The following is a 26,237-nucleotide window of genomic DNA, read 5'->3' on the forward strand; positions in this document are numbered from 1 at the left end:
AAGGAGCACCATATCAATGTGCAGATATTGCTGCTATGGTTTGGGGGTGCCATGACCAACTGAAAGAGAATTTTATACTATTGGGCGGTAAAGAAAATATAATTACATTTTTACCACAAAAACTGTGTTTTAGCCCCAAATCTTATATTTTCACACAGGGAAATGGGTAAAAATACTAACAAAATTTGTCACACAATTTCTGCTGAACATGGCCATACCCAATACTCGGGAGGGACCCAAGCTATTTGACTCTAGGAGAGCAAATTATCATAGAATGCTCTGCAAACTCCTTATTGAGCCCTTAAGTGCCAAAAAAGCAGTATTCCCCCTCAAATGACCCCATTTTAGAAATTACACCCCTCTAGGAATTTTTCTACAGATATAATGCAGATTTTGACTCCATAGGTGTTTCCCAGAAACAAGCCGTAGTGGATGTTGCTGAGTGAAAATTGCAAATCTGCCACTGTAGTGCCCCGTACATTGTAGTGCCCATACATTGTAGTGCCCATGCATTAAGTCCAGCTCATACTTCTAGAGATATGCACCTGTAAACTAAGAGGGCTCTTATCGCTAAAAGAAATGCCAAATATGTGGACTCTAAATGTGGTTTAGGCACACTCTGGGGCTCAGAAGGGAGAAGGGCCTTTGGACTTGGAAGCGCAAAATTCGCTGGATTTCGTTTGGGGGCGAGCAGCCAAAACGCTTTTCCAGAGCCTTTGTACTACAAGTAATGTGGAAGCTCTCTATACTTCCTTTGACAGATGACAAACCTGAGTGGGGACTTTTTTTGTGGATTGAATTGAAGCTTTTAGGTACATTTTATATAACATTTTGAATCACATTTATCCTGTGCTCTACGCTAAGCACTTGCATTGGGGTTTCTATCCAAAACTATGAAAAACATGATTCAGATGAAACCCCTGAGGGATCAATTCACTATGGGGCAGCAAAGTTACTCTGGACTCTGTCTGGCATCTGTACAATGGTGTCCTTCTTTTCAGATGTGCACAAAACTGTGGTAGACAGCGCTTTTTTGCACACATAAAACGACGGACATCACTGGATCATAGTCCATAGTTTCTCCATTTGCCTCATTATAGGGAATATTCAGTTGGGAGTTCTGACCAAATCATGGATTTCAGAGATTTACATGTAAACCACAGTGTAAGCACTCACCACAGTGTGCAGGATAAATGTGAATCAAGTCTTATTGCGATCTTTGGAAGGCAGAATGAACAAATCAACAGCAGGTAGAATATTGCTTTTATTTATTTTTTTACGCCATTCACCAAGCTATATAAGTGATTAGATTACTTTATTTCTCGGGTTGGTGCGGTTACAGCAATGCTACATTTATATCTTTTTTATGTTTGGTTACTATCACATACTTAAAAAATGCTTTTTTTTTCGAAAACAATGTTTTGCATCACCATATTTTGAGAGCTATAAATTTTCTATATTTCTGCAGACTGAGTAATATGAGGGTTTGTTTTTTGTGGGACAAGATGACGTTTTTATTGGTACTATTTTTGGGCACATAACATTTTTACATCACTTTCTATTCCGGTTTTTGGATGGCAGTATGAACAAAAACGAGCAATTAAGGAATTGTGTTTTGGCTTTTTTTTATGCCATTCACCATGTGGTAACAGTGATAAGACAGCTTTGTTCATCACGTCAGTACAATTACAGCGATACCACATTTATATCTACTTTATGATTTGTTGCTTTTACATATGAAATACTATTTTATAGAGAAAATAATTGTTTTTTGCATAGCTATATTCTGAGAGCTGTAACTTTTTTATTTCTCCATGGATGGAGATGTATTAAAGGAGTCTTCTAATCTAGACATTTAATTTTTTTTGCATTTTTTTTTACGGAAAAAGTATAAGGATTTTTGGGATACAGTTTTTTACAATATATTTACACATATGCGAAGGCAAATAGAGTCATGGCATGCATCAGAAGAGGAATAGGGGCATATGATGAGAACATTGTTCTTCCTCTGTATAAAGCGCTGGTAAGGCTGCAATTAGAATATTGTGCACAGTTCTGGGCTCCTGTGCTCAGGAAAGACATATTGGAGCTAGAGAGGGTACAAAGGAGGGCAACTAAGGTAATAAAGGGAATGGAGGGACTAGAATACCCAGAGAGGTTGTCAAAATTAGGCCTATTTACGTTGGAAAAGAGAAGGCTTAGGGAAGACCACATAAACATGTATAAATACATCAGGGGGCAGTACAGAGATCTCTCCCATGACCTGTTTATACCAAGGATGGTGACAAAGACGAGGGGGCACACTATGCGTCTGGAGGAAAGGAGGTTCCTGCACCAGCATAGAAGGGGATTCTTTACGGTCAGAGCCGTGAGATTCTGGAACTCTCTGAGAGAATAAGTGGTGATGTCCAACTCACTTAATGAGTTCAAGAGAGGCCTGGATGCCTTTCTTGAGAACAATAAAATTACATCTTATGCTTAGTTAATTAATCCAGGGATTTAATCTGACTGCCAGATTGGTGTCGGGAAGCGAATTTTTCCTCAATGATGTAAATTGGCCTATACCGCATGTTTTTTTTTTTGCCTTCCCCTGGATCAACGCTGCGGAATAGCTGCAGTGCACAAGAAATAGGCTGAACTGGATGGACGCTTGTCTTTTTTCGGCCTTATAAACTATGTAACTATGTAACATATTTGAAGTATGGGTACAAATTTTATATAATAAAAAGAGTGTAAATAAGTACTGTAAAAATGCAGTTAAGTGGGCAAAGAAAATCAAACAGTGGTGAATGGTGGCCATGATCCTGACTGTTGTAATTGTCTGAAACAAAAAACAAAGAGATTCTTAATTACTATGATTGTCGCTATCTCCAGTAGCAGAATTTAAAAAAATAACGTGAAAATTAAAAAATATGGCATCATGCTGAAAATTGAGTTTTGACTTTTGGCATTTTTTGGCACAATAGGAAACCTGTCAAAATTACAAAAAAAAATATTTCGACTTGTTTCTGGTACCTGTAGATTACCATTTATATACTGAAAATGTGTGTACAAGCCCAACTCAATATACCAATTGGACACGAGACACAAGGGTCAGTGGGTGCTCTCGTCCACTGGCCTGGCTGTCATTAGAAAGACTGCATGGACCAGGGCTCATCCCACTGAACGCCCACTCTCCTTTCACGTGGGCAGAATACTACTCAGACAACACAGGGTGAGGGATAAACAGTGTGGAAATACTTTATTGAATGACCAATAAATAATAACATATAGTACAGTCCCAGCAAATATACAAGATGGTGCAAAATTACAGAGTCTCACTCTTCCGCTGACTCGATAGGATTAGAGCAGCAGCAACTTTGGGGCTTCCAGGGCCGACTACCCCCACCAGTGGCACCCTGCTTTTGGTGGGTGCCCACAAAGAGAAGGTAACGACAAGCTTAGGAAGCTGACAGTTCATTGAGGTATGTGGCCAGGTGACCAGATTGTCCCAGCCTGGCTTCTCTGAACATCTCCATGGGGCCAGGTGACCGGATGGTCCAAATCCAGCTTCTCCTAACATCTCCATGGGGCCAGGTGTCTGGATGGTCCCACCCTGGCTTCTCCAAATGTCTCCATGGAGCCAGGTGAATGGATGGTCCCAATCTGGCTTCTTAGAACATCTCTATGGGGTCAGGTGACCAAATGGTCCCAACCTGGCTTCTCCATGGGTTCAGTGATGGTCAATGGAACAGATCTGTATCCCTTCATCTGTGGCCGTGGTCCCTTAAGCTGGCATTCCGTAGAGTGTTAAATCTGTATGTTAGAGCCATAGTTCCCTGGCTGCTGTTCTGTAGAGTCTCTTTGCAGAAGAATGGAGATCCTTTTTATACCCACATCATCTAAGGGTCAGGGGGATGGTGGGATGAGTTCAACTCTCATTGTTTGAGTATTTAATCAATCTGCATAGTTTGCCCTTGACTGTTTGCTGGTCAACAAGCTACATGGATTTATACAATGAGTAATCAACATGAAAGTAAACATCGATTGTTCAATTACTCTGTGTCCCTGTCCTCCAAAGATAGCAACAGAATAAACTGTAGCAGCTGATAAAATAGGTAAACAGCAGCCATTCAACAATTCACAAACATCAATTCAATCTACACAAGAGTCAACGATCAGACTCATATGAACAATAGCTCATGTCCCTGGGTCTACAAAATATTTGTCAGGCATAATTAAGAATAAATGCTGTGTCATCACACGTGTTAACGTTTTTCTTACTAATTGCACAGAGACACGTTTACGTACAATCAATCAGCTATCCTAGGACCATAGAGTGATTCTTCCTCGTGCTCATAAAATTCTTGCAGAGATTTTCTCTTTTTTCTGTGATGAGATCTGTCATCCAAATGAGTGAGTTGAGCGATCCATTGTTATTTTGCGTTTCTGCTCCAACACAACTCTCCAGCAAATCATCATATTATTAGATCTCTGATTAGTGTGAGGTGATTACTAGGGGTCATAATACTAAGGACTGTTTTTTAAAATGCCACCCAAAAAATTACCATCTATTGGGCAAGTTAATCCAAAAGCTAAGAAAGTATACACGTACACAAGGCCAACGGAATTATTCATTGTACGTTGGAGATCGCTCCCTATAAGGTGCTATAAACTTTTTAACCCCTTCCCAACATGCGCCATACATATACAGCTTTGCAGGAGCTGCATTCCTGCAAAGAGTAGTATATGTATGGCACAGTGATCGCGCGGGCTCACGCTGAGCACCGTCGGGATCACATGCACGTCTCAGCTCTATGTGAGAGCTGACACCCTGCAGCAACACCCATGATCAGTGCTAGCACCGATCGCAGGAGTTTAACCCCTGTGATGCCGCTGTCAATCGTGACAGCGACATCGCAGGACTTCGCCGAGGGAGTGGGTTCTCTCTCTGCTTACATCGGCACAATGTGATGCGATTGCGTTGTGCTGATGGTCTCCATGGTGACCCCCAGTCCCAAGATGACCGTGGGGTCCTTCAGGGGCCTTCAGGAAGGTGGCCACTCTGTGCCTGCTCAGCTGAGACGCCTCCTTCCTGCCTGTCAGAAACTGCGCTGATGCTCTGCTGTGCAGATGCATTGCAGAGCATCAGATCAGCGATCTGACAGATTGAAGATGATGTCCCAACCTGTGACAATGTAAAGAAGTAAAAAAAACAGTTAATAAAAATTATAAAAATATTTTAAAAGAAAATCACAAAATAAAGAAAACAAAATAGAAAAAAATATGAATCCAAAAAATATGTTTATCTGTGTAAAAAAAAAAAATAAATAAAAAATTTACACATATTTGGTATCGTCCTGTCTGGAATGACCCAACCTATAATATTGTCCCACTAGTTAACCCATTCAGTGAATTCCGTAAAAAAAATTAATGAAAAACAAGGCAAAGGACTATGCTTTATCATCATAATGCGCGAAGAAAAAGTACAATAAAACGCGTTGAAAAAGATGAATGTAAATAAAAATGGTACCGGTGAAAACGTCATCTTGTCCAGCAAAACTCAAGCCACAATACCGCTCCATCAGTGGAAAAATAAAAAAGTTACAGCTCTCAGACTAAAGAGATCCAAAAGTGATTATTTATTCTATAAGATAGTTTTTATTGTGTTAAAACACCAAAACATTAAAAAAATATAAATGTGGTATCACTGTAATCGTACTGACCCGAAGAATAAAGCTGCCTTATCAATTTCACCACACACGGAACGACATAGAAAAAAAATCTCCAAAAAACAATCCCTGAATTGTTGGTTTTGGTTCATTCCTCCTCCCAAAAAATAGAAAGCAATAAAAAGATGTAATTTGCCCGAAAATGTTATCAATAAAATGTCAACTCGTGCCGCAAAAAACAAAACTCGGTCAGTAGAAATATGTAAAAATTATAGCTATCAAAATATGGTGATGCAAAAACTTGCTTTTACAATAAAAAGCGTGTTTTAGTGTGTGACAGCTGCCTTTCATAAAAACCCGATATAAATCAGGTATTGCTGTAATCGCACTGTCCCCAAGAATAAAGTAATCTAATCACTTATACTGCACGAGTAACAGCGTAAAAAATAAATAAAACTAATTCTTCACCTTATGTTGACTTATTCATTTTGCCTCCCAAAGATTGCAGTAAGGCTCAGCTCACATTTATCCTGCGCTCTACGCTGGGCGCTTATACCAGGATTTCCATGTAAATCTCTGAAATATGAGATTCAGATGGAAACCCCGGTGGAAGTTTTCCCATAATAAGGCAAATGGAGGCACCGTGGACGCTGTCTGGCCTATGATCCGGTGGTGTCTGTCTTATTAGGCGTCCATGAAAGTGCTGTTGGCCACAGTTTTGTGCACTTCTGAAAAGAAGGACGATGCTCAACAGGGGCCCTGACGGAGTCCAGAGTAACACTGCTGTTTCATTATAGTGAATTAATCTCTCGGGGGTTTCACCTGAATCATGTCACTCATAGGTTTAGATGGAAACCCCTATAATACTGCTCAGTGTAGAGGGTAGGATAAATGCGATCCCAAATGTTATGTAAAATGTTCCCAATAAAAGCTTCTACTCTATTCACAAAAAAAGCAAGCCCTCTCTCAGCTCCGTCATCTATTAAAGAAAATATAGGGGCTTCCACGTTACTGGTAGCACAAGGGCTTTGGAAAAACTAAATGGCACCTCACCCTCCAAAAGAAATCCAGCAAATTCTGCGCTCCCAAATCCAAATGTCCCCCTCCCTTCTAAGCTCCACAGTGAGCCTAAACCGCAGTTAATGTCCACATGTTTGGCACTCCTGTAGCGATGAGAGCCTGCTTAATTTATGGGAGCATGTCTCCAAAAGCATGAGCTGAGCACAATGTACTGGTCACTACAAAGTACAGATCACTACAATGTTTTGATCATTACCACGGCAGTTTGAAATCTTCATTTAGCAACATCCACTGCTGCTTGTTTTTGGAATACACCCATGGAGTCAATATTGCCAGAACACCTGTAGATAAATTCACAAAGGGGTATAATTTCCAAAATGGGGGTCACTTGAAGGGTCTTCTGCTCTTGTAGCACGTAGAGGCTCTGTATATGGAGTCCCCAAACTATTCTAGGAAAATATGCGCTCCGGGAGACAAAAAACGCTCTGGCCCTCCTGAGTCTCGCCGTGTGGCTAAGCAGAACTGTACAGCCACATATGGGGTATTTTTACATTCAGCAGAAATTGTGGGACAAATTCAATTTTGGTGCCATTTTTACTCATTTCCCAGCGTGAAATTATTAAATCTGGGGCTAAAACAAAATTTTGCTGGTAAAAATATAATTATTTTTTTCTTCATTGCCCAATGGTATAAAATGTTGTGACACACTTGTGATGTCAATATCATACTCTAGATGAATTCATTGAGAGGTGTAGTTTGTAAAATGGGGTCACTTATGGGGGGTTCGGCTGATCTGGCACCTCAGGAGCTCTACCAATGTGACATGGCACCCTCAAACCAGTCCAGCAAAATCTGAACTCCAATATGGCACTTCTTTCCTTCTGAGCTTTGCACTATGCCTCAAAAGTAGTTTTCGTCCACATATGGGGTATCTATGTACTCAGGATAAATTGCACAGCAAATTTTGGTGTCCATTTTCACCTGTTACCCTTGTGAAAATGCAAAATTTGGGGCTAAAAAATACTCTTGCGGGAAAAATGTAATTTTTTTTAATTTCATGGCTCAACATTAGAAACTTCTGTGAAGCACCTGGGGTTTCAAGATGCTCACCATATATCTAGATAAGTTCCCTTAGGGGTGTAGTTTCCAGAATGGTGTCACTTGTTGGGGTTTTCCACTTTTAAGGCACATCAGCGGCTCCCCAAACGTGACATGGCGTCCGCTAATTATGCCAGCAAATTTTACATTTTCAAAAAGTCAAATAGCACGGCTTCCCTTCCGAACCGTGTCGTGCACCCAAACAGTAGCTTTCCCCCATATATTGGGCATCAGTGTACTCAAGAGAAATTGCACAACAAATTGCATGGTGCAATTTCTACTGTTACCCTTGTGAAAATGCAAAATATGGGGATAAAAACATTTGTGTTGGAAAAATGTGATTTTTTTTATTTTCATAGCTCAACATTATAAACTTCTGTGAACCTGGGGGTTCAAGGTGCTCACTACACATCTATACAAGTTCCTTGATGGGTTTCGTTTCCAGAATGGTGTCACTTGTTGGAGGTTTCCCTTCTTAGGCACATCAGTGGTTCTCCAAATGCGAAATGGCGTCCGCTAATTATTCCAGCAAATTTTACATTCAAAAATTCAAATTGCTCTCGTTCCCTTCTGAACCCTGCTGTGTGCCCAAACAGTGGTTTTCCCCAATAAATTGGGTATCGGTGTGCTCAGGAGAAATTGCACAACAAATTTTGGGGTCCATTTTTTCCTGTTACCATTGTGAAAGTAAAAAAATGGGTCTAAATTAAATTTTTTGTGAAAAAAGATTAAATGTTTATTTTTTCCTTCCACATTTTATTAATTCCTATGAAGCACCTGAAGGGTAATAAACTTCTTGAATGTTGTTTTGAGCACCTTAAGGGGTGCAGTTTTTAAAATGGTGTCACTTTTGAGTACTTTTTCTGTCATATATACCTTTCAAAGTCACTTCAAATGTCGTGTAGTTCTTAAAAAAGTGGTGTTGTAAAAATGATGTCAAATTTTAACCCTTATAACTTCCTAACGAAAAAAATTATGTTTCTAAAATTCTGCTAATGTAAAGTAAACATGTGGGAAATGTTGTTTGTTAACCATTTTGTGTGACATGATTCTCTGATTTAAGGGCATAAAAATGAAAAGTTTGAAAATTGCAAAATTTTCACAATTTTCGAAAAATTTCAGATTTTGTCACAAATAAACGTAAGTCATATCAAATAAATTTTATCACTATCATGAAGTACAATATGTCACGAAAAAACTCAGAATAACCGGAATCCATTGAAGCATTCATAGAATCATAGAATCATAGAATCATAGAATGGTAGAGTTGGAAGGGACCTCCTGGGTCATCTGGTCCAACCCCCTGCTCAAAGCAGGATTCACTAAATCATCTCAGACTGATGTCTGTTCAGCCTCTGTTTGAAGACGTCCATTGAAGGGGAACTCACCACCTCTCGTGGCAGCCTGTTCCACTCATTAATCACCCTAACTGTCAAAAAGTTTTTTCTAAAATCTAATCTGTGTCTCCTCCCATTTAGTTTCATCCCATTGCTTCTAGTCTTTCCTTGTGCAAATGAGAATAAAGATGATCCTTCTACAATGTGACAGCCCTTGACATATTTGTAGACAGCTATTAAGTCTCCTCTCAGTCTTCTTTTTTGCAAGCTAAACATTCCCAAATCCTGCAACCGTTCCTCATAGGACATGGTTTGCAGACCAGTCACCATTCTGGTCGCTCTTCTCTGAACTTGCTCCAGTTTGTCTATGTCTTTTTTAAAATGTGGTGCCCAAAACTGTACACAGTATTCCAGATGAGGTCTGACCAAAGAGGAGTAAAGACCAATAATGACTTCACGTGATCTAGACTGTATGCTTCTGTTAATACATCCCAGAATTGTATTTGCCTTTTTTGCTGCTGCATCACACTGTTGACTCATGTTCAGTCTATGATCTATTAGTATACCTAAGTCTTTTTCACATGTACTGTTGCTTAGCTGTATTCCTCCCATTCTGTATATGCTTTTTTCATTTTTATTGCCCAGATGTAGTACTTTGCATTTTTCCCTGTTAAAAACCATTCTGTTGGTTGCTGCCCACTGCTCCAGTTTATTTAGGTCTTTTTGAATCCTCTCTCTCTCTTCTCTAGTATTAGCTATCCCTCCTAGCTTTGTGTCAAATTTAATCAGTTTACCCTCAATTCCTTCATCTAAATCATTGATAAAGATGTTGAACAATACAGGTCCCAGGACGGAGCCCTGTGGTACCCCACTTGAGACATTCATCCAGCTGGATGTGAAGCCATTTACAATCACCCTTTGAGTCCGATCACTAAGCCAGTTATGAATCCACCTAACAGTTGCCTGGTCCATTGCATACTTGGTCATTTTTTCAATAAGGATGGTGTGAGATACTTTGTCAAATGCTTTGCTGAAGTCAAGATATACTATATCTACAGCATTTCCCTGATCCACCCAGTCAGTGATTCTGTCATAGAAGGAAATTAAGTTAGTCTGACATGACTTGTTAGTTATAAACCCATGCTGACTCTGGTTAATCACTTCATTCTTATCCAGGTACTTACATACATGTTGTTTAATAATTTGTTCAAAGATCTTTCCTGGTATAGAAGTCAGACTCACCGGCCTATAGTTCCCTGGGTCCACCTTCTTCCCCTTTTTGAAGATAGGAACAACATTTGCTCTTCTCCAGTCTTCTGGAACTTCTCCTGTTCTCCAAGAATTTTCAAAGATTATGGAGAGTGGTTCTAAAATTTCTTCTACGATCTCCTTCAGTACTCTGGGGTGTAATTCATCTGGACCTGGAGACTTGAACTCATTTATGTTAGCTAAATATTCCCTCACAATCTTTCTGTTTACAGATAACTTGGATTCTTCTATTCCTTTAAAAGGACAGTGAAGATCAGTTGATGTTACATTTTCTTTCTGAGAGAAAACAGATGCAAAATAGGAATTAAAAAGTTTGGCCTTCTCAACATCCTCTCTTACCATTTCTCCATTTTCATCCTGTAAAAATCCTATACCATCTTTGACTTTTCTTTTACTTTTGACATACCCCCAAAATACTTTTTTATTGCTTTTGACATCTCTTGCAAGCCTTAATTCATTGTCAGCTTTAGCTAACCTGATACATGCCCTGCAGGATCTGCAGACTGCATTATAATCTTCTTTAGATATGCCTCCCTCTTTCCATTTAATAAACATTTCTTTCTTTCTTTTTAGCATGTGTTTAAGTTCTGTGTTCATCCATCCTGGTTTCCTTAAATGCTTCCCATTCTTCCTACTTTTCGGGATTGATAACGATTGTGCTTTGAGAATCTCATTTTTAAAAATTTCCCATCCTTCCTGGACATTTTTGTCCTTAAGGACATCCAGCCATTGGATCCCTCCTATTCTCTTTCTGAGTCTCTTAAAATCTGCCTTTCTAAAATCTAACCTTGAAGTTTGAGTCTTCACATGTCTTCCTCCTCTAGTTATCCAAAATTCTATAATAGCATGATCGCTGCCTCCTAGGGTACCAGCCACTTTTACCTCCTCAGCCATTTCCTCCTTGTTTATAAGGATTAGATCCAAAGTAGCAGATCCCCTTGTTTTCTCCCCTACCTTTTGGAAGATAAAGTTGTCAGCAAGAGAGGATAAGAATTTGCTTGACCTGTTAGTTTTACTTGAGAGAGATTCCCAACCAATGTCTGGATAGTTGAAATCTCCCATGACCACTACGTCATATTTTTTTGAGAACTTGGTCATTTGATACATAAAGAGTTCATCCATATCTTCAGCTTGCCCAGGTGGCCTGTAGTAAATGCCTACAATGGTGTCCTTTCCGTTGTTCTCTCCTTGTATTCTTACCCAAACAGTTTCCACAGAACTCCCAGTCTCTGAAGCTTCAATCTCTGTGCAGATATACGCTTTTCTAACATACAATGCGACACCTCCTCCTCGTTTATCAAGTCTGTTTCTTGCAAATAAGTTGTATCCTTTTAGCCTTTTATTCCAATCATGTGTATCGTCCCACCAAGTTTCAGTGATTCCAATGACATCATATTTCTTTTCCTGCGTTAGTAGTTCTAATTCTCCTTGTTTGTTGCCCATGCTTTTTGCATTTGTATAAAAACATTTTAGTTTGTGATTGGTTTCTCTTCCTCCCATATTTTTATTATTTAAATTGTTTTGTCTTTGTTCTTCCTTTCCACTTCCAGTAGCAGAGATCTCAATAGTATTTTTCAGCTGTATGGCTTTTTCTGGCCTTTTGCTTCCCTTCCCACATTGTTCTAGTTTAAAGCTCTCCTGATGAATGCAGCAAGGCAATTTCCAAATACATGTTTTCCAGTCTTCGTAAGGTGCACCCCATCTCTAGCAAGTAGTCCACCGTATAGGTAATTCATTCCGTGATCCAGAAATCCAAATCCTTGTTGACGGCACCATCGACGTAGCCAGTTGTTCACCTGTAGAATCTTATTCCACCTCATTGTTCCATGGCCATCCACTGGGAGGATGGATGAGAAGACCACCTGCGCTCCCAATTCTTTCACTTTCTTTCCCAAGTCTTCAAAGTCACTGCAGATTCCAGAGTTATTACCTCTTAAAGTGACAGTGGTCAGAATTCAAAAAAATTGGCCTGGTCAGGCTTCAAGGGGAAATGTTTGAAAGATGAAAACAGGCTTCTGGGGGAAAGGTTTAATATTTTGAATTGAGCTAAATCATTTTGCAGATATATTGTCCTCACTAAACACATTAAAAATATGAAGATAAAAACATAAAAATTATTTTTCCAATTTCTAGACTTCAAGACCCCATTAAAACTTGTTTTTGGGGGTCAAGAAGCCATTTTCCGTGATTCAATTTTTATTCACATTCGATTTTTAGATCACGTTTTATTCCACTATTTTGGCGATATTATGAAAAAGCATACTTATTTGCCAAGTTTTTATTTTATTTTTTATGAAGTTTACTGAAGGGGTTAAATAGTCTGAAAGTTTTATTGAACATGACGATACCAAATATGTGTATTTTTTTTCATAAATGTATCTATTTATTGGTATAATATATATTTTTTTGTTCATTATTGTTGATTTTTATTTAATCTTTTAATATTTTTCTTTATCTTTTATTTTTTTATTGAGACCCTCTATGGTACTTTAACTTGTATTACTCTGATCACTGATATAATACATTGCAATGCACCAGCTTTGCAATGAATTATACCTGTCAGTGCTGCACTGACATAACCACTTTTAGACCATGATCTAAACCGGCTACTGTAGCTGGCAGACCCAGAGGTCATCATGACAACCTAAGGTTGCCATGGCAATGATAGGCCGCCGGCAATGGTGTTGCAGGGGTTTCGAATGTGTAGGAAATGAAGCCCTCTCCCTGTCCCAGCCTTCTAAATGCTGCAATTGCTATAAATTGCAGCATTTAGAGGATTACCGTAAATGTCCGGCGCGATGTGGGCACCACTCCTTCTGTGACAACCGGAGCTCAGCTATCACTTAAAGGGGTTGTCCAGTCAAAAGTGATAAGTCTACAGTCACTCTATGTGACTTCAGACTTATGAATCCCCCCAGCACAGGCACTGTGCGCTGGGGGGATTCGCCGGTATGAGACCCGGAACCAGAGGCTATGTATACGTTATACATACCCCCGTCCATTTAGCGCCACATCTCTCCATTCACTTGTATGGCAATACCCCATCTAGTGACGTTGACGGCCAGTGGGTGCGTCTGACTAGAAGGCGTGGCCTTGCTCAATACAAGTGTATGGAGAGTGGGACCACGCCCACTGTCCGGGGGTATGTTTAATACATACAGTGTTTGACTGGGGTGTCTGGGGCCCCCAGGAGAAGTTGATCCTAGGGGCCCACCCTACAGCTATATGCAAATACCTGATAGCCGCTATCACTGCTATAGTGGAGCGTCGACTGTAAATCACAGGTGGCTCCTGCACATCTACTGTGCACCACTATAACTGGGATCTAAAATTATGGTAGTTTGCATTAAAGGGTTTCTTTGGTTAAAACAAGTTATCACCGATTCATGGGCTCCACAAAATAGGTAATAACTTATTGATCGTTTGGGTCCGAACATTGGAAAATGCAGCTATCTGAAGAATGGGGAAGTTTTATACCTGACAAGACACTTATCCCCATTTTAAAATACAGCAGCAGGTGGGATGTCTAACTGCAGCGTAATTTAGTCTCTTTGGGGCTTCCAGAAAAAAACAAGAACAGCCATTGAGATAATGAATGGATCAGTTGTCAAGTCGCACATGAACTCCAGTCTAATGGGAATAAAAACTCTACATTCTACCAATCGGTGCAGGTCCCAGCATTCAGACCTCACTAACAAATAACTTATCACTTATCCTGTGGAGAGGTGATTACTTGTTTTCCCTAGAGAACCCCTGTAAGTGCATCTTGTTCCAAGTATTTAATCACTAATGGAAATAAAGAATCTTCTCCTAATTAATATCAGAGAAAACAAATGACCGCCATACACAACACAATCCACTATACTAACACCAATAGTACCACATACAAGAGAGAAAAACTGCCACACCATGATCAGACCACACATTACCACCACATAGTGACCGAATAATATCACATATAAGGGAGAAAAACCATCACACCGTGACCAGACCAGGTATTAACAGCATATAGTGACCAAATAATTCCCCATCATTGCTCTCCCCCCACTTTCTCCATCATTGCTCTCCCCCACCTTCTCCATCATTGCTCTCTCCCATCTTCTCCATCATTGTCATATCTCCCCCACTTCTCCAACCTTGTCATATCTTCACCACCTTCTCCATCATTTTCATATATCCCACACCTCATCCATCATTGCCATATCTCCCCCCACCTCCTCCATCATCATTGCCATATCTCCCCCACCTCCTCCATCATCATTGCCATATCTCCCCCTACTTCCTCCATAATCATTGCCATATCTCCCCCTACCTCCTCCATCATCATTGCCATATCTCCCCCCACCTCCTCCATCATCATTGCCGTATTTTCCCCACCTCCTACGTCATCATTGCCATATATCCCCCCACCTCCTCTATCATCATTGCCATATCTCCCCCACCTCGTCCATCATCATTGCCATATCTCCACCCACCTCCTCAATCATCATTGCCATATTTCCCCCCACCTCCTCCATCATCATTGCCATGCCATATCTCCTCCACCTCCTCCATCATCATTGCCATGCCATATCTCCACCCACCTTCTCCATCATCATTGCCATGCCATATCTCCCCCCACGTCCTCCATCATCATTGCCATGCCATATCTCCCCCATCTCCTCGATCCTCATTGCCATGCCATATCTCCCCCCACTTCCTCCATCATCATTGCTTTCTCCGTCATCCCCAGTGTATTAGTTAAAAGGCAAATAAAAAAAACACTTACCTCTCTGCTCATTCTCCTGCAGCATCCTTGTTGCCGGCAACTTTCTACCTGACACAGGCCCGCGCTTCATGATGATGTCATCAAGCTGCATGAGCCTGTGTCAGGGAGAAAGTGCCGGGCAGGAAGCAGAGGACGGATCCCTTCAGCTTCGCTGCCATTTTCCTCCTGTCAGCAGTGGAGCTGGAGGGATCGCTCCCTGCCAGCCGCATACGATAAGGGCAATCTGGCCATGGTGTCCCCCGGAGCCTGGGGGTCTGAGAAAAGGCCAGATTGCCCTCATTATCAGCCGCACTGCAAGGGCCCCCCTGCGCCTCCAGGCCCCAATGCATGTGCACTTGCGGCCATGTTACTCACTGGAGAATTCTTCAGTGTCCCGGAGCCCCAGTCCGACCCTGAACACATACATACCCTCCAGTCCCAGGTCTCATACCAGCGAATTCCCGCAGCAAACAGTGCATAATCAGGGAGGATTCATAAGGCTGCAGTAACACAGAGTGACTGCAGACTTATCACTTTTGGCCGGACAACCCCTTTAAGCCGAGCTCCTGGCAGCGATCGAGTGGGCACTGCTCCTTTGCCCCCATGATCACCATGATATAATTTTAGCAAAATTTTGTGGGAACCTCTTCTCGAGCATGACGTGAACTTAAGACAAATGTTGTGAAGGGGTTAATTAAAAATTTTGGGGATATTTTACATCAATTTCCCCTGGCGTATAAGGATAAATTAATGCCAGGAGGTGGATACACTGCATAAAAATGCTGCCATAGACCGAAGTATAGTTATTAAGTGTATCATTGGAAAAACTGAATATTGAAATAGGTAGGCCAAAAGAAAGACATTTAACTGCGTTAATTTTTTTTTTTTACTTTATCTTTCATTTTGTAGAGCGGAAGATACTTTTGCTTTAAAATGCTTGACCATAAATAAAGAGGTCGCTACGTAGGAGCACACACCGAAAGTAATTTGTAGTAACAGCTAGCAGGATTTTTTATTTTATGTTATTATTACTTTTTTAAAATATTGACGATTGTTTCCCTTCATCAGGCTAAAATGTAATTTCTGAAAACTGAACTTGCTCATTTGCAAAATAGTTACACGCAAGTTCACGACTAGAAACGAACATTTGATAACAGTGGGCAGTATGGTCATGAGGTGTACGGTATCTAAAGTAGACAATTAAAAGTGATTTTAAAAAAATATACATAGACCTCATGTATTAAGGGTGAAAAAACAAACAAAATACATTCATGGGTCTTTACAAAATAGCATGTGACCCGAAAATCAAGATAAAATCACATTTCAATAAAACACATCGGCAACTGACTGTTGTATTCAGTTGGCCCTTTTTTTGGTTTAGTTCCTTGTACTTTGTAAATATGGGGACATGTCCCTCTCCACCTACACATTGCATTTTATTTGAATAAAGACTCCCTCACACATTCCCTGGTTTACCCATTTATTATAAAAAAATAATCCCAGCAATTCCGACGTAATCCTTGGTGTTCCCACGACGTCCAGCGATTCTCTAGATTCTCTCATGAGCGATGTCGTCATCACCTATGAGACATGATTGCAAGTGACCTATGCATCCTCATTCTCGAGGCAGCATAGGTCACTCGCGCTAATGTCTCATGGCTGATGACGTCCGTGGGAGAATCTAGACAATTGCTGGACGTCGTGGAAACACCAAGGATTATGTCAGAACTGCTGAGAGTATTTTTTCAGAACACTCAAGTAGACACTGCCAGTCCAGGTTGTTTCCCCACCCTGAACCAGCTTTTTAGCTCGATTAACCCCTTTACCCCCGAAGGTGGTTTGCATGTTAATGACCAGTCCAATTTTTACAATTCTGACAACTGTCACTTTATGAGGTAATTACTCTGGAACGCTTCAACGGATCCCAATGAATCTGAGACTGTTTTTCATAACATATTGTACATCAAGATAGGGATAAAATTTCTTCGACATGACTTGGGTTACTTTGTGAAAAAAATCGGAAATTTAGCAAAAAATTTTGAAAATTTTGCAATTTTCAAACTTTGAATTTTCATGCCCTTATTTCAGAGAGAGATGTCACACAAATAGTTAATGAATAATATTTCCCACATGTCTACTTTACATCAGCACAATTCTGAAACCAAAATTTTTTTTGTTACGAAGTTATAAGGGTTGAAAGTTGACCAGGATTTCCCATCTTTCCAACAAAATTTACAAAACCATATTTTTTTAGAGACCACATCACATTTGAAGTGAATTTGAAGAGCCTTTATGACAGAAGATATCCAAAAACTGACACCATTCTAAAAACTGCATCCCTCAAGGTGCTTAAAACCACATTCAAGAAGTTTATTAAACCTTCATGTGTTTCACAGGAGTTTTTAGAATGCGGAAGAAAACAATGAATATTTAATGTAACGGGTCTGGGAGGTGGAACCTCTGAGCAACTATACAAGGGGGCAGTCCTTGTAAGGAAGCGGGTGGCTCCCAGGGAAGACGGGCAGGTAGTCCCGGCAAGTGACAGGGACAGTCTCTGGGTAGAGGCGCAGGTAGTCACGGCAAGTGACAGGGACAGTCTCTGGGTAGAAGGGCAGCGGGCTGGTGGCTGGTGAGCGCTCCCAGGTGAGCGGGCGAGAGTCCCTGGACAGGCAGGTGGTCACGTCATGTGACGGCAGAACCTCCAGGTAGACTAGCAGACAGGTAGCGTATGGACGCTCCCAGGTGAGCGGGCAAGAGTCTCTGGACAGGCAGGTGGTCACGGCAAGTGACGGCAGAGCCTCCAGGTAGGCTAGCAGGCAGGTAACAGGTGAGCGCTCCCAGGTGAGCGGGCAAGAGTCTCTGGACAGGCAGGTGGTCACGGCAAGTGACGGCAGAGCCTCCAGGTAGGCTAGCAGGCAGGTAACAGGTGAGCGCTCCCAGGTGAGCGGGCAGGCTGGTCCATAGACAGACTGACAGGAGTCGGAGGGCAGACCGTCGGACCGCAGGCTTGCAAGCGGGTAGCGGATATCAGGCAGGTATCAAGCAGGAATCTGGCAGGTGACTGGCAGGTAACAGGCAGGAATCTGGCAGGTGACTGGCAGGTAACAAGCAGGAATCTGGCAGGTGACTGGCAGGTAACAATCAGGAATCTGGCAGGTGACTGGCAGGTAACTGGTAACGGGACCTGAGGGCTGAAGCAGAGTGAAGGCTTTGCAACAACATTGCTCGGGCACCTCCATTTTGGAGGAGGTGCCTTATATATGGGAGGTCCTCCGGCAATTGGCCGGGGCTCCTTAGGACGGCGCGTGCGGTCCCTTTAAGAAAGGGGGAGCGTGCGCGCGCGCGCCCTAAGCACACTGCCAGGGAAGGAGCGCGTGCCGGAAGCAGCGGGGAGAGAAGCGCTGGAGGACGCCGCGCCAGGAGCGCGGAGGTGAGAGGGACGGCATCTCTGCCTAGTACGGGGCAGAGACGCCGATGCTACAGTACCCCCCCCTTTAGGCCCCCTCTTTTTTTGGCCAGAAAGAAATTTTTCAAGGAGAAGCGGGGCGTTGATGTTCTCCCTGGGTTCCCAAGTTCTCTCCTCAGGACCAAACTCCTTCCATTCTACCAGAAAAAAGGTCTTTCCTTTTACCCTCTTGGAGGCCAGAATACTCTCTACCTCAAAGACGTCATCAGCGGAAACCGGAGCAGGAGGGGCACCTGGATTATTGGAAAAAGAGTTAAAGACAACGGGTTTGAAGAGAGATACGTGGAAGGAGTTGGGAATCCGTAGGGTGGCCGGGAGTTTTAATTTGTAGGCCACAGGGTTAATTTGCCTGAGGACTTCGAAGGGACCGATGAATCGAGGGCCCAACTTGAAGGAGGGCACTTTGAGCCGCACATGTTTGGACGAGAGCCAAACCTTGTCTCCCGGATGGAATTGAGGCGGATCCAGACGTCTCTTATCAGCATATCTCTTCATCCGCTCAGAGGACAGAAGAAGAGCGGACCTGGTACTCTCCCAAATAGTAGAAAATTCACTGACAAGAGACTCCGCAGCAGGGTTGTCCACAGAAACGGAGACAGGAAGTGGAATCCGGGGATGTTGGCCACCGACTATAAAGAACGGGGATTTGGAAGAGGATTCGCTCTCATGGTTATTGTAAGAGAACTCGGCCCATGGCAGGAGATCCACCCAGTCCGAATGGTGTGCATTAACGAAGTGCCGGAGGTAACTGGTCAGGATCTGATTGATCCACTCCACTTGACCATTGGACTGTGGGTGGTAAGCGGAGGAGAAGTCCAGGGTGATGTCTAGCAGCTTACATGTGGCTCTCCAGAAGCGTGAGGTGAACTGAACCCCACGATCCGACACGATGTGGAGGGGCAGGCCATGGAAACGGAAGATGTGGCGGAAAAAGTCTTTAGCCAGCTCGGGGGCAGATGGGAGACCAGGTAGGGGAATGAAGTGGGCCATCTTAGAAAAGCGGTCAGCGACAACCCAAATGACTGTACAACCGGCAGAAATAGGAAGATCGGTGATAAAGTCCATAGCAATGTGCTGCCAAGGAGCAGCAGGTACGGGAAGGGGCAGGAGATGGCCGGCTGGTAGATGTCTGGGAACTTTGTTACGGGCACAGGATGAGCAGGTCGCGACGAAGTCTACCACGTCCTTACGCAGGGTAGGCCACCAGTAATGCCGGGTAATGAGTTGGAAGGTCTTCTTTTGGCCAGCATGGCCAGCTAGCTTAGAAGAATGTCCCCAGCGAAGAACCCTCTCCCGATCTGGTACGGCTACAAACGTCTTACCGGGTGGGAGACGAGTCAGATCCAAGGGGGCCACAATCATCACCTTGGAGGAGACGATGATGTGCGTAGGCTCCTCCTCTTGATCGGAGGACAGGAAGGACCGGGACAAGGCATCAGCTTTGACGTTCTTTTCCGCCGGACGGAAATGAAGAATGAAGTCGAAGCGGGCAAAAAACAACGACCACCGGGCCTGGCGAGGATTGAGTCTCTGGGCATTTTGGAGATATGCCAGGTTTTTGTAATCCGTGTAGATAATTACCGGGTAGAGAGCCCCTTCAAGCAGATAGCGCCACTCCCCCAGTGCCTATTTAATGGCTAACAATTCACGGTCTCCTATGGAGTAGTTGCGCTCAGGCGAGGAGAAGATTTTGGAGAAGAAGCCGCAGGTTACCATTCTCCCGGTAGAAGATTTTTGGGTGAATACCGCTCCGGCTCCGGAGGAGGAGGCATCAACCTCCAGGTAGAATTGTTTATTACAGTCCGGACGGTGCAGGACGGGGGCAGAGGCGAAGGCTTTCTTTAAGGAAAGGAAGGCCTCCTCGGCTTCAGGCGACCATGTCCTGGGATTAGCCCCCTTACGGGTAAGTGCAGATATGGGAGCAGTCCGAGACGAGAAGTGTGGGATGAAAAGACTATAGTAATTAGCGAAGCCCAGGAATCGCTGTATCGCCTTCAAACCTTCAGGACGAGGCCATTTTAGAACGGAAGAGAGCTTCTTGGGATCCATTTGCAGACCTGTCTGGGAGATGACATAGCCCAAGAACGGGGGGAGGTCTGGTCGAAGAGGCACTTCTCGTATTTGGCATAGAGGTGGTTCTGCCGAAGCCTAAGCAGGACCTGACGAACATCCCTTCAGTGTGTGGGGAGATCCGGAGAGAAGACCAAGATATCGTCCAGGTATACCACTACGCAGGAGTACAGGAGGTCGCGGAAGATGTCGTTGACTAGTTCTTGAAAGACAGCGGGAGCATTGCAGAGACCGAAGGGCATCACAAGGTACTCATAGTGACCGTCCCTGGTATTGAATGCCGTCTTCCACTCGTCTCCTTGATGGATAGGACCAGGTTATATGCTCCTCGTAGATCCATCTTGGAGAAGATCCTGGCGTCCTTGAGACGGTCAAACAATTCGGAGATGAGTGGCAGGGGGTATTTGTTTTTTACTGTGATGAGATTGAGTCCTCTGTAGTCAATACAGGGACGTAGCGAGCCGTCTTTCTTTTTGACAAAGAAGAATACGGCTCCAGCCGGTGAGGTAGATTTTCGGGTAAATCCCCTAGCCAGATTCTCTTCAATGTACTCAGACATGGCTCGGGTCTCGGCTGCAGACAACGGGTAGATATGCCCACGGGGAGGAGTGGTGCCAGGTACCTGGTCGATCGGGCAGTCATATGGCCTATGGGGTGGCAACGTCTCTGCTTCCTTCTTACCGAAGACGTCCGCATAGGGCCAGTAAGGAGCCGGGAGACCTGGTAAATTAGCTGGAGTAGGCGGAGGACGTGCTGGGCGGACAGGAACCAGGCAGGTCCTATGGCAATCTGGACCCCATCGGAGTACTTCACCGGATCGCCAGTTCAGTACGGGTTCGTGTGTCTGGAGCCAAGGTAGACCTAGCAACAGGGAGTGAGAAAGTCCGGACAGCACATGGAATGAGATTTCCTCAGAGTGCAGCATTCCCACCTGCAGGGTTATGGGTTCAGTGACGAGCAGGATGGTCTCCGAGAGAAGTCTTCCATCCACGGAGGCGACTGACAATGGTTCAGCCAGGGACTTGGTGGGAACACGGTATCTCTCTACCAGAGACTGGGAGATGAGGTTTCCAGCAGCTCCAGAATCCAGGTGGGCGAGTTCAAAGTGACGGTTTTCTCCCCAAACAATAGAGACCGGTAAAGTCAGAGACGGAGAGGGTTTACTTTTGTCTAGGACGACCACTCCGAGAGGTCCTAGACACTGGCGTTTCCCGGCTTTTCCGGGCAGGAACGGATGAAGTGCTCCATACTGCCACAATAGAAACAGCTTCCCTCGGCTCGGCGAGATTCTTGGAGAGATCTGACCATCTTGGTCTGGTCGATCTGCATAGGTTCAGGCGAGAGCGTCCGCGGAGTGACTGGTTGAGAGACAGGTCTCAGGGAAGTAGGAGCAGAGCAAGAAAAGTCTTTCTCCCAGGCAGTCTCTTTGGCACGTTCTTGGAACCGGATGCCAATCCGGGTAGCTAGTGACACCAGGTCATCCAGAGTGGTAGGAATGTCCCGACCAGCTAACTCGTCCTTAATAGGACCAGAAAGACCTTCCCAGAAGACGGACACCAGAGCCTCATTTTCCCTGGCAAGTTCAGAAGCGAGGGTGCGGAACCGTATGGCATATTGGCCCACGGTGAGACTCCCTTGGCAGAGACGTAGCAGAGAGGAGGCAGAAGAGGTTTTCCGTCCAGGTTCATCGAAGACTTTCCGGAAAGCAGCGAGGAAAGACGGCAGGTCGGACACCACTGGAACCCCTCTCTCCCACAGGGGATTTAGCCATGCCAGTGCCTCCCCAGTGAGATGGGACATGATGAAGGCCACCTTAGCCCGGTCGGAGATTAACTGGTATGCCAATAGCTCAAAGTGCAGGGTGCACTGGTTTATGAAACCCCGAGCTAAAGTAGGTTCGCCGGCAAAGCGTGGAGGTGCCAGAAGCCGATGTCCATAGTCGGGTACCATGAAGGGACTGGATTGCGGTACCGCAGGAATGGGCACGGCTGGACCAGAGGTAGACATAGACGAGTCACACAATGCGCCTAGAGGAGAGTTAACGGACCGTAGATAGGACAGTACCACCTCCTGCTGAGTTTTCTGACGTAAGACTTCCTGGTGCAGATCGGAGATCTGGGGGCCACCGGGTTCCATGGCCCGAGCAAACTGTAACGGGTCTGGGAGGTGGAACCTCTGAGCAACTATACAAGGGGGCAGTCCTTGTAAGGAAGCGGGTGGCTCCCAGGGAAGACGGGCAGGTAGTCACGGCAAGTGACAGGGACAGTCTCTGGGTAGAGGGGCAGGTAGTCACGGCAAGTGACAGGGACAGTCTCTGGGTAGAAGGGCAGGTGGTCATTGCAAGTGACAGGGACAGTCTCTGGGTAGAAGGGCAGCGGGCTGGTGGCTGGTGAGCGCTCCCAGGTGAGCGGGCGAGAGTCTCTGGACAGGCAGGTGGTCACGGCATGTGACGGCAGAACTTCCAGGCAGACTAGCAGACAGGTAGTGGATGGACGCTCCCAGGTGAGCGGGCAAGAGTCTCTGGACAGGCAGGTGGTCACGGCAAGTGACGGCAGAGCCTCCAGGTAGGCTAGCAGGCAGGTAGCAGATGAGCGCTCCCAGGTGAGCGGGCAAGAGTCTCTGGACAGGCAGGTGGTCACGGCAAGTGACGGCAGAGCCTCCAGGTAAGCTAGCAGGCAGGTAACAGGTGAGCGCTCCCAGGTGAGCGGGCAGGCTGGTCCATAGACAGACTGACAGGAGTCGGAGGGCAGACCGTCGGACCGCAGGCTTGCAAGCGGGTAGCGGATATCAGGCAGGTATCAAGCAGGAATCTGGCAGGTGACTGGCAGGTAACAGGCAGGAATCTGGCAGGTGACTCTCAGGTAACAAGCAGGAATCTGGCAGGTGACTGGCAGGTAACAATCAGGAATCTGGCAGGTGACTGGCAGGTAACTGGTAACGGGACCTGAGGGCTGAAGCAGAGTGAAGGCTTTGCAACAACATTGCTCGGGCACCTCCATTTTGGAGGAGGTGCCTTATATATGGGAGGTCCTCCGGCAATTGGCCGGGGACTCCTTAGGACGGCGCGTGCGGTCCCTTTAAGAGAGGGGTAGCGCGCGCGCCCTAAGCACGCTGCCGGGGAAGGAGCGCGTGCCGGAAGCAGCGGGGAGAGAAGTGCTGGAGGACGCCGCGCCAGGAGCGGGGAGGTGAGAGGGACGGCGTCTCTGCCTAGTACGGGGCAGAGACGCCGATGCTACATTTAACTTTTTTTCACAAAAAAAACTGAGGTAAAACTACTGTTTGTACACACGGCAGGACTTGGAAGAGAAGAAGCGCCATTTGATTTTTTGAATGTAAAATTTGTTTGAATAATTACCGGATGCCAGGTCTTGTTTGGGGAGCCATGATGTGCCTAAACATTGTAAATTCGCCACAAGTGACATTATTTTGGAAACTAGACCCCTTAGGGAACTTATCTAGATTTGTGGTGAGCATTAGTGATGAGCGATCACTAAAATGCTCAGGTACTCGTTTATCGGGTTGAGCAAATTGGAATACTCGGGTGCTCGACCCGAGCAATGAGCCCAATGTAAGTCTATGGGAAACTCGAGCATTTTTCAGGCGGCACCCCCGGCAGTCTGCAGAGGGCCTAAAAATTGCCCAAATCGATGGGAACAGTGATCAAATGACATGGGGACAGCATGGGAAAGACCCCTGGAAGCATTTCTGACTCCCAGGTCACTTCTGTCAACAACGTTGTCAGAGGTATTACACCACTTTTACGGACACACAATACAACAAACCAAAACTAAACCAAAATGGATTTCCTGGGAAATATGTTAAGGAGCATCCTTTCCATGACATGTACAATGTATATAAAGCAAAATAAATAACCAAAAACAAAAATACTCTTCCACACGTTGGGCTATGTTCACACGTAGCGTTTTTGATGCACATTTGCATAGCTTTCCACCAAGAAAAATGCATTCACCAGGAAATTTCATTTAAACATTTTACAACCTTTTCTGGCCATGTGGTGTGTGACACATCATCAGAAACATGCATACATTGCTGAAAAGTCATGGGAATAGCATGGGGATGACCTCTGGAAGCATCTCTGACTCCCAGGTCACTGCCTAAAAGTGTGCTATCATAAGTGATCCTTGGTGCATGCAAAGATGCCTCCCACATGAAAATGTCATTGCAGACTTGCAACAATCACCACCCATTTCCTTGTCCGACTGCAGCGTTCAGTTGTCCCTACCCCATTCCTTGGAATGCAAGCGCAAGTATGCAGGCAGCCAGCCACCCACCCACCCACAGGCTGCAATAATATACTGCCAAATTTTTGACAGCTGCTTGCACTTGAAATGTGGCCTTTTAGGCTCGTGGAGGCGGAAGCTTTTCAAAACCTCATGCCGGCGGCAGCCGGGTCTCCATACTTGGTCCCCAGCCGCCACTATATTTCCCTGTATCGCCTCTGCCTTCCACAAGCACAGGTCCCAAAACATTACCCATGCCCTCCCCAGTGCACTTACTGGGAAGGACCGCCTAACCACAAACACGTGGACAGGTGAATGTGGCCAGGGATGGTACGGAGCCAGTCCACAACTTTTTTTGCTGACAGTTGTATTTAGCTCGATGAAATGACTGGCATAGAGGGAAACCCTATCTACCCTGCATGTCATTTCTCACAGGAATTCCTGTAACTCAGCTTGTTGCAGAAGCAATGGCAGCCCGTCCAACATCTACTCGCCCTTGTCGATGGTGCTTTGACACACACACATCTTTCTTTGCGCATTTAATTTCTTGAATACAGAGTTGGACAATGGCCTGATCTGTAATGCGGTTTGAGAAATAACATGCATAAGCATGGGAGATTCAAATTAAAATAGCAGCCATAGAATGTCTGGGAATCTTCCCCCACATTTTTCTTAGCCAGGGCTGCTTTTCGGCAAGGTTGGACGGGCTCACCAGAGAACCGGAGACTCCTCCGGCAGGACCTGTCTTCTCCTTCAGGAGAGTTCATAGTGCCGAGGTGAGGCCATGATGATGATAGAGGCCACCATCTGCTTAGTTTTCTGTTACTTGGAATGCAAGTGCAAGTATGCAGCTAGCCACCCACCCACAGGCAGCAACTCTAAACTGCCTGATTTCTGGGCAGCTTTTTGCACTTGAAATATGGCCTTTTAAGCTCGTGGAGGCAGCAGCTTTTCACAACCTCATGCCGGCGGCGGCCGGGTGTCCATATTCGGTCCCCAGAAGCCACTATATTTCCTGGAATCGCCTACGCCTTCCACAAGCACGGGTCCCACAACATTACCCGTGCCCTCCCCAGTGCACTTAATGGGAAGGACCGCCTAACCACAAACACGTGGACAGGTGAATGTGGCCAGGGATGGTACGGAGACAGTCCACAACTTTTTTTGCTGACAGTTGTATTTAGCTCGGTGAAAGGGCTGGCATAGAGGGAAACCCTATCTACCCTGCATGTCATTTCTCACAGGAAGTCCTGTAAAGCTTCTTTTTCTTGAAATGTGGCCTTTTAGGCTCGTGGAGACGGAAGCTTTTCACAACCACATGCCTCATGCCTCGTGTCC

Source organism: Phyllobates terribilis, unplaced genomic scaffold (genome assembly GCF_046119375.1).
Source record: "Phyllobates terribilis strain yellow unplaced genomic scaffold, ASM4611937v1 Scaffold_8__6_contigs__length_399053987, whole genome shotgun sequence".
Classification (NCBI taxonomy): Eukaryota; Metazoa; Chordata; class Amphibia; order Anura; family Dendrobatidae; genus Phyllobates; species Phyllobates terribilis.